The 9,847-nt window shown below is 43.5% G+C and overlaps 1 protein-coding gene across 3 annotated transcripts in view; it reads left to right on the top strand.

The window, feature by feature from the left end:
• LOC122492130 (myelin associated oligodendrocyte basic protein) overlaps positions 1-9,847 on the top strand; it is a 49,047-nt gene that overhangs the window by 13,975 nt on the left and 25,225 nt on the right. The gene's annotated exons all lie outside the window — the stretch shown is intronic.

Below are 9,847 nucleotides of genomic sequence, written 5' to 3'. Positions count from 1 at the left end.
GGGTCTTTTGCTGTGTATAATTTTTACATGTGGCAGCCTGATGTCACCTGGCCCCCTCTGTCGTTGGAGTCCACTGTGGTCACAAACTGTTCTAAAAGCCCCTCCTACACGTCAGAGGGAACTCGCCAGCTTGAAGATTTGCCCAAGATTGCTTGAGGTCTCCAGAGGACCAGTATCTCATCTCTTCAAGACGGGGTCTGCGGGGTGGTTGGCTGGCTCATTTGGAAAAGCATGTGACTCTTGATCATGGGGTTGTGAGTTCAAGCCCCACGTTGGGTGTAGAGGTTACTAAAAAATAAAATCTTAAAAAATAAATAAAGGCAGGGTCTGAGTGTGCAGCCACCTTGCTGAGGGCCCCCTGGTTCTTGTCCCAGCCCCTACTGAGGCTGTTAGCTTCGGAGGTGTCCGGGGGTAACTGAGAGACTATCATATAGATCGTCAGCTGGTTTTAGTTGGGCTGGCTGGGTGCCCTGAGTCAATGCCATGCAATAAAGAATCTAGCTTCCTGTGGCCTTCACTGGATATTTTGGACATGTTTTCTATGTCAGTATAATCTCTTTCACCTTGTGAAAGGGCTGCCTAATATTCAGTCAATCTTCAAATGGCCAATGAATAATTCCATGATTAATCAATTATAAAATATTAATAATTCAACAAAAATCAGAGTGTGACCGATTCCACTGTATTTGCACAAAAACGCTAGGAAATCCCCTTGCCTCCCTTCTCTTTCTAATAAGCTAGCCTGATTAAAAAAAAAAAAAAGCCAGCCTGATTTTAAGAAATGTCTAGAATAATGAATGCTGTCCTTTTTCTGTTCTGACAACTTCTTGAAAGACCGTCCCCTGTTTCTGGGGGAATATGCAGGAATGAAGCTGGGGGTTTTCCTACCATTGTCCCCAGAGAATGTCCCTCCCAGTAAGTAAAAACCCATTTACAATTTTTCCCTCCATATTCTTACATTATTACTGAAAATGTATTTTATGTCTGTCTCCTCTCAAGGAATGAAAGGTTAAAAGAGTTTATTGCTCTCAAGGGCTTTGCTTTTCAGAGAAAATGTTAAATTGTAAAGTGGAGGTAAGTTTAACAGAAATTCATTCAAGATTTATAAATAATTTAGTATTTTATTTTATTTTATTTGTTTTTAAGATTTTATTTTTAATTAATCTCTACACCCAATGTGGGGCTCAAACTCACAACCCTGAAGCGTCACGATACTCCACTGACTGAGCCAGCCAGGTGCCCCTAATTTAGTATTTTATTTTATTTTTATTTATTTTTTTTAACGTTTTTATTTTTACTTATTTTTGAGAGAGAGAAAGAGAGAGAGAGAGAGAGTGTGTGAGCCAGGGAAGGACAGAGAGAGAGAGAGGGGAAGAGAGATATCCAAGTAGTCAGTGCAGAATGTGATGTGGAGCTCAAACCCATGAACCGTGAGATCATGGCCTGAGCCGAAGTCGGACGTTTAATGGACTGAGTCACCCAGGTGCCCCTAGTATTTTAAACACCAGACATTTCAGGGGCGCCTGGGTGGCTCAGTCGTTTCAGCGTCTGACTTTGGCTCAGGTCATGATCTCATGGTCTGTGGATTCGGGCCTCACGTCGGGCTCTGTGCTGACAGCTCAGAGCCTGGAGCCTGCTTCAGATTCTCTCTGTCTCTCTGTCTCTCTCTCTCTGCTCCTCCCTCATTCATGCTCTCTCTAAAAATGAATAAAAGTTAAACAAAATTAAGAAAAAAATACCAGACATTTCATCTTGTTCTCGAAACTAGTCTATGAGAAGTACAATTGCTGGTACTTTCTATCTCTTCCTTACCGATTTCCTAATTGCTTGAAGGCAGAGAGGGTGGCAGGGAGGGATTTAATGAGAATCTATAACCATGTATCAGGAGGAGTTGAGTAAAGGAAAGAAAAGGTCTAGGAAGAATATGTCCTTATTTGCTTAAGCCTTCTCCACTTTGCAAATTTCTGCAGGAACTCCTCACCTTGTGAAGCTCATTCAAGGTTGGGGGAGAGAGGGAAAGTTAAGGAACAAGGATTCATGTTCTGTCTTTTCTCCAGATGAAGCCTGAGAATCATAGCAGGGGACGTGGTAGGGTGTCGTAGAAAGGTCCAGATAGGTGTGAAATTGTGTGTATGCGTGTGGGGTGTGTGGGGGTGGGGATGGGGAGGTCCTACTGACACACAGGAACAGTGAGGAGAGGCTTCAAGTCCCTGGGAGAGGCCTGCCGTCAGCCACGTCCAGTGTGGCCCATGAGTGAGTGCGCAAGTTTGGCTGGGGAGCTGTCTAGGCCAATGGCCCCAAGATAGGGTTCTCCGTTCCCCATCTGTAGCTCATGCATGGGAACCAGGAGTTACCCTGAGTAGACATGGAGAAGCTGAGAGGTCCACCTGTTCAGCTCGACCATAACAGGGGGTTACTGAGCAGGGACGCTGATGAGCAGTGGCTTGGTGGGATCAGCAGTAACTTGTATTAATGCTATGGCACCCCATGGCCAGCAGACGAGGACACTACCCAGACCAGCCACCCCTTCCCTCGCCGCCATGAGGACCGTCAGCCTCCCTGTACCCTTATCCACCATGAGAAGGATCAGAGGGAGGTGGAGAATAGTTCTGCCCGGGAGCTGAACTTTAACCGACCACTTACTAGGAAGAGATAATTTATGCCAGAAGTGATCACGGTGGAATGAATTCAGAAGTTAGTTTTCTCTCTTCTTTCCCAGCCAATACAGCTACACCAATTATGCCATTATAGTGAGATGAAAAAAGTCCTTTCTGGGGGATACAACAGAGCTGATTTTAAATAAATGAAGAATTTCTTGCTTCATTTTTTAATGAAAAAATTTTAAGCGCATATTAAACATCCCATTCCTTAATCCATATGACACATTAAGTCCTCGGGACGGATCATTGTCTCCCTTTTGGAGTCTTGATATCTGAAGCCAGAATATTGTTCTCACATGGGCTTCCTGCCCTAGACGATTGGGGTGAAGGCTTGCTTCCTGTGCTTCGCACGTTGAGTTCCTTAAACAAGATAAGTGCAGGCCTTTGCTCATGGCTCTGAGGATCTGACTGCTAAGAACTGAAGGGCTAGTGTGTTTCCCAAGTGCTGATCTGTGTCCACTCTTCACTTCACAGAGCCTGCACCCATTTCCACATTTGACTTCCTGTGCTGCCACATCAGCTCACTACTTGCATTGTCTTTCCTTGCCAGAGGGACGGCCCGGGACAAGGGCGACATTCCACTTCTATTAAATACCTACAATTCTCTTTTAAGAAAACATGGTAGGAAGGGCAGATGGATGGGAGGAAGAAAATCCATTTTATTTATTTATTAATTTTTTAAGTACTAAATTTTTTTTTAATGTTTATTTTTGAGAGAGAGAGAGAGAGAGAGAGAGACAGAGCACGAACAGGGGAGGCACAGAGAGAGAGGGAGACAAAGAATGTGAAGCGGGCTCCAGGTTCCGAGCCATCAGCACAGACCCCGACGCGGGGCTCGAACTCACGAACTGCGAGATCATGACCTGAGCTGAAGTCAGATGCTTAACCGACTGAGCCACCCAGGCGCCCCGGAAATCCATTTTAGTTTTTGAATCTATGTTTTAAATTTAAATTTTAGTTAACATACAGAGCAATATTGGCTTCAGGAGTAGAATTCAGTGATTCATCACTTGCATACAACTCTCAGTGCTCATCACAAGTGCCCTCCTTTTGTACCCATCACCCATCTAGCCCATCACCCACCCGTCTCCGTCCAGCAACCCTGCTTGTTCGCTATCGTTAAGAGTCTCTTGTGGTTTGTTCCCCTCTCTTCTCTCCCCCCGCCCCACCTTCCTATGTGTTCATCTGTTTTGTTTCTTAAATTCCACATATGAGTGAAATCATAGAGTATTTGTCTTTCTCTGATTGACTTATTTTGCTTAGCATAATGCACTCTAGCTCCATCCAAGAAAATCCATCTTACATTTAAGGTCCTAGTAGCCACCTGCAGTCCCCTTAGGGAAAAGTGAAGCCATGTTTAAACACATGTTTAAATACAGAGATGCTAGTGCCATCTCTAAGATGTGTAATTAAATGTGTTGACTAAAGCTTGCTAATTAATTTGCATGAATTAAGAAAAGATGTAGCAGGTTCACAGAGTCTTTGGAAATGCTCTTTCTAAAGAGCCCAATTTTATAACTTTCAAGGTCAGGTGGAAAGGTCCCTTCCTGTGTTGCCCTTCTCATCGAACAGATTCTGTTGCCTGAGCCAGAGCAGAGGTCCCTGCGGGGACGAGGGGACTGCTAAAGAGCATCGGGGGACAGGAAGCACTTGTGAGAAATGTCCTTATTCATTCTCTCATTTTAATCAAGTATCAACTGAACACCTGTTCTGAATCAGGCATTGAACAAGCCTCCAAGGACAGAAAATTTAAAGAGGTGGTGAAGCAGGCATAACAAAATTTCCAGATGCTTTCTTAAAGTTATGTATAGCACACAAAGTTGGCGCTGGAAAGAGGGAGAGGCTATCATTTCTCTTTGGGGGAAGGGAAGGCTCTGGAAAGTTTTGAAGGAGTGACTTGCTTTTGAGCAAAGATGATGGAGGTGTTTTGCTGTGTAATTGTTGGGTGGGTAGGAAGCAGTGGGAAGGAGCCCTATGGACCAAGGTCCAAGGGCTTGAAATAATCTTACCACTTGGGAACGGGGGAACAGCTGAGTTGGGCTGAATGCATTCACCAGGGGGCAGTCCCTTCTTGAATAAAGCCTATTATTAAAGAAAGGTCACGTTCTTCATGGACTTTTGTCTATATCTCATTGGCTACAGTGTGATCACACAGTTGTATGTACTTAACTCGACATTATTAGGGTGCCAAACAAAATCCAGGTTTCTTACTGAAGGGAAGAGTGGATATTGGGCAGTCAACTAGTCAAATGGACAGAAATGAGTTTGCCATTTTATTAGTAGTAGTATTATATGATCTTGGAGAGCTTACTTCTTCAGGCCTTGATTTCTTCATCTCTAATATGGGTTAAGTAGGGACTAGCTAGAAGGGTTACTTTGGAAATTAGAAATGATGGCTATAAAGCATCTGGGACATAGCAGGTAGTCAATAAATAGTGGCGGGGGGGTGTTCTTGTTCCCCTCTATTTGGTTTCTCTCCTTCATTTCCTTTTTCTTCTTCTTCAAATACCTGCCTTACTTTCCCTCCTCTTTTATTCTTTTTAAAAAAATTTTAATGTTTATTCATTTTTGAGAGATATAGAGAGAGAAAGCATAAGCAGGGGAGGGGCAAGGGGAGAGGGACACAGAGAATCCCACTGCCAGTGCAAAGCCATGAACTGGGAGATCATGACCTGAGCCAAAGACGGATGCTCAACCAACTGATCCACTCAAGCACTCCCTCCTCTTTAGTTTTAGAGTATGTGGAAACATCTGGAAAGCCTTGAGACAAGGCTTTGTAATTCATGTTTGGATTAAATGTCATCAGAGATACACATTGAGATTCTTAGAGAATGTGTCTGACAAAGTCGTAGAATTAGACCATTCGAAGGAATTCTCGGGAGAGGGAAATGGAACTTATTAAGCAAATTATTTGCATTAGGTACAGTGCTAGTTTCTCTTCCTATTTATTATCTTCAAAGGGCTGCTGATTTAAGCATTATTTTAAAAAAACTTTTTATGTAGGCTCCATGCCCAACGTGGGGCTTAACCTCACCACCCTGAGATCAAGAGTCACAGGCTCTACTGACTGAGCCGGCCAGGCATCTCTTAAGCATTATTATTATTTGTTCTTCCCTCCAGTTACGGACTGAATGTTTGTGTCCCCCCACATTCATATGTTGAAATCTAATCTCCAATGTGATTGTGTTAGGAGTAGACCTTTGGGAAGACCTTCATGAGAGTTGGAGCCCTAATGAATGGAGTTTGAGTCCTCATACAAGAGACCCCAGAGAGCTCCCTTGCTCATTCCGGTACATGAGGACGCAGCAAGAAAAATGCCACTTCTGAACCAGGAGGGGGCTTCTCGCTAGACACGGAATCTGCTGGCACCTTGATCTTGGACTCCCCAACCTCCAGAACTTTGAGAAATAATTTTTTGTTGTTTGTACACCACCCAGTTTATATATAGTATCTTGTTATGGTAGCCTACACGGACGAAGACACCCTCTTTTAGATGAGGAAACTGAGCATTTTAATTTGAATTGTACACGCTTGCAACTGAAATAATAGTGGTTTAAAGGAGATGCAACTTTGTCTGTCTCTCATGTAAAAGATGTTCAGTGTTTGAGAGTCAGGCCTAGAACAGCAGCTTCACGGTCCTCAGACTCAGGGTCCTTCAGGCTTTGTGTTCCTCAACATGGCTTCCTTGTCGGGCTGAGCCATGGTCCAATATGGCTGCTGTGCCCAAGCCTAGATAATTCCAAATTGTTCTGGAAAAGACCATCCTTTCAAGCACATTTAAAAATACTGACTATGAACGAGGTCATAAAGCAAATCTCAACAATTATCAAAGAGTCATTATCATACAGACCACTTTCCCTGACTAGAATGCATTAAAATTAGAAGTCAATGCACACTTGGAAATTTTGCGACAGATTTTTAAAAACAATGGATGAATCAAAGAACTCAGTCATATTTAAAATGAAGTGAAAATGGCTTAAGGTAATACTCGTGGTATCCAGCTAAAGTTGTACTTACTGGAAAAGTTGTAGCCGTAAAAGCCTATGTGAGAAATGTGTGACTCAAGAATAGAGAGGGGTGCCTGGTGGGCTCAGTCAGAACAGCATGTGGCTCTTGATCTCAGGGTCGTGAGTTTGAGCCCCATGATGGGTGTAGGGATTACTTAAAAATAAATAAACATTAAAAACAAAAAGAATATAGAAAAAAAAAGACCCAAGGACATAAACCTAGAAAAAAATTGAAGAAAATAATAAATCCCTACAGAAATTAATGAACTAGAAAAAAATTAAAAAGAGCAAAGACAAGCAAGAAAACCAAGAGCTTGTTTTTGAGAAGAATAATATAATAGGAAAACTACTGGCAGGATGAATTAAGAAAAATGAGACAAGATGCAAATAAATGATATGAACTATAAAGGGGGCTGTAACTATAAAATTTATCACAGATTTAAAAAGCATAAGAATACTATAAATAATGTGTATATCTGTAAAACTTAAAATGGATGATTTTCCAAGTATATAAATCTGAAGAGTATGTAAGGTATGGTCCTGCTTTTTATTAACTATATATTTATCTCTAAATATTACCAAATGAAAAAATGTCCAAATATTTTGTAAGTGGTTAACTATGGGATTTTTGTTATTTTTATCCATCCAAGTTTTCTAATTTTCAACAGTAAATGTAGATTTTAAAACCCATTAAGGGCCAATTGGGGAAGGGCAGAGGAAGCACCCGTGGGACACACTGTTTTCAAGACACTAGGGGTTTACATCCCAGTGCCCCATCATGTGTTTCTTGCTCTGGCAGGGAGGTCTAGGCCGCCATATTGTGTGATGTCCCCAAGCCCAGTCTCTATCCTTCCTTCTTCGGTGAGCTGTTTTCCCAACTTACAGTCTTTCTCACCCCAAGACACAGACCCTTGCATCTATGCAGCCTTATCCCATTCTCTGGCCCATTTCCAGCCCCCCAAGGTCCAGTCTTTTGGGGGAGAGGAGGGTTGAGCACAGCAAGGCACGGATAGTGTTGGACCTCGTCAAAGGACAGGGATGTTGGGGTCACACAGACATGGATTCATATCCCCTGTCTATTTCTTTCTGGCTTTATGAAGTTGGTCATGATTTTTAGCTTCTTCCGTCTTTAGTTTGTTGGTGATAATGCCCACGTTATAAAAGGAGGTAAAGTATAGAAAGCAACCACCATACAATGGGTGCTCAGTAAATGCGAGTTCTTTCCTGTGCTGTTATTTGTGGTTATAACTAATATACTAGTAAGCCTGGAGTGTTGGGAAAGAGTGACTCGCGTGTGTATTGCTGCTGCTTAGCGTGTGGGGTTCAACATTCCTGAACTGGAACATGGTGCGGGCAGAGTTGGAGAGGCAGTGCGCATATGCAATTAATCACGCACCCCAGCTAAACGCTGCATTTCCACTACGAGGGGAAATAGTAGCCAGAGCCTTTCCACAGACTATAAATATTATACTAAGGTAAAGGGGGGGGAGGGGTGGATTTTCAGCTGGTTGCCCTGGAAGAATGTCAAGGTTCCACGGAAGAGAACCTCTTTTCCTTTAGGGAGTCACACACGGAGGGTAGCAGGAGGTGAGGCTGCCCCCTGCTGGACATGGTTAGGGAAGGCAGAGGGTGAGAAATGTCATGGAATGAGAATGTAAAAAATTTCCCTTGATGTGCTGGGGGAAGAAATGGCTGGGTGCGGGTCTGGACAGGCATGGGGTGGGCCAAGGTATCTCGTCAGGTGGGTAGGAATTGAGAGCTCAGTCAGAGCGGGGACTCAGAGTCACAAGAGATTTTAAGTCCCCCTTTTACCCCATGCCAGTCATTCTTAAAAATCTGGGGCAAGTGCTAGATTTTCTGCTGTTTGTGTTGAATACCTGACCCTTTTGGGAAAAGAGGATTCCAGAAAGCTGGAGGAATTGGGGGGGGGGGGTGTGTGTCTGGGTTGACTGTGAAAAGCCGGATAACATTGTCTCCATGTGCCAGGAGTGAAAAGAAATGACTCCTACAGGTTAGTCTTGCAGTGTTTCTTTATTTCCAACCCTGGGCTGAACTTTTTGCCACATTGTGTAGGGTTTGGGTAAGGATTTGGCACGTCTTTAAGGATTTTACAATGAATCAGACCCTAAAAATCAACTTCAGTTTCTCATTGTTCTAAAAACGCCTGTTTGCACCAAGGGTTTCTTTGAGAACTGTTGCCCATCTCCTCTGCAAATTTGGAAATTTCTCTTCTAAGAGGCTGCTACTCCTCCCACCTCTCTGGCTGCCTCTGTTGTTCCTTCTTCCCTTGCCCCTCTCCCTGAAGTGTGAAGGTAGGCCCACTACCCCTCCTGGGAGCCTTCCCTGGCCTGGCTTCTTGCTCAGTTCCTACTCATCACATCCATTCCCAAGGCTGGGCTTCTTCCAGAGGTGAGGGACTCTCAAGATGGCGGCTGTAGCCGCTGTGTTTTGGATACCCACCCACCGTCCACATGAATGTCCTGAAACAATGAACATATCCCCTCAGAGTAACGCAGTTGTTTTTAATGTATTCATCCTTAAAACCCAGATCATCTGTTCTGTCTTCAAACAATTCATCCCCTCTCAGTGTGCTTCCCTCGACCTTTGTACATACGTCTATTGATCACCATCACAGTTTGTAATTACGGACGGCACAGCTGTGTGTCTACCTTGACCTTGGGTTTGTTGAGAGCAAGGACTTTCTCAGTGTCTAATATATGCATGTCACCGTGTGTATTTGTCGACTCTTAATTGATTAATAGTCATAGTACATGCCCTGCGTGCTACAGTGTTGTGCTGTTAGGTGGGACACTTACTGCATTTGTCCAAAAGGGTGTTGTAGTGATTCAATTTTTTACCCTTGTTTGGGAGATTTTTTTCAAGACTCAAACTTCTCTTTGATTTCCTCCTCCTCCCCATCTTCCTCCTTCTCCTCTTTCTTTTTAACCCAAGTAAATAGTGAGATGCACAAAAATTAAGTGTGTAGCTCACTGCATTTGTACATACACGTGCACCCAACCAATCACCTCTTAGATCAAGACCCAGAACATCTGCCCCCAGCTGGCACTTTGATGCCCCTTCCTAGCCAGACCTCACCTCCTCCAAACATAGCTATGTTCGGATTTCTAGCACTGTAGACTAAGCTTTCCCTGTTTTTGAGCCTCATGTAAATCGAATCAT

The sequence above is a fragment of the Prionailurus bengalensis genome, chromosome C2 (assembly GCF_016509475.1).
Source record: "Prionailurus bengalensis isolate Pbe53 chromosome C2, Fcat_Pben_1.1_paternal_pri, whole genome shotgun sequence".
NCBI classification, from domain to species: Eukaryota; Metazoa; Chordata; class Mammalia; order Carnivora; family Felidae; genus Prionailurus; species Prionailurus bengalensis.
This window is presented reverse-complemented; position numbering and strand designations above follow the sequence as displayed.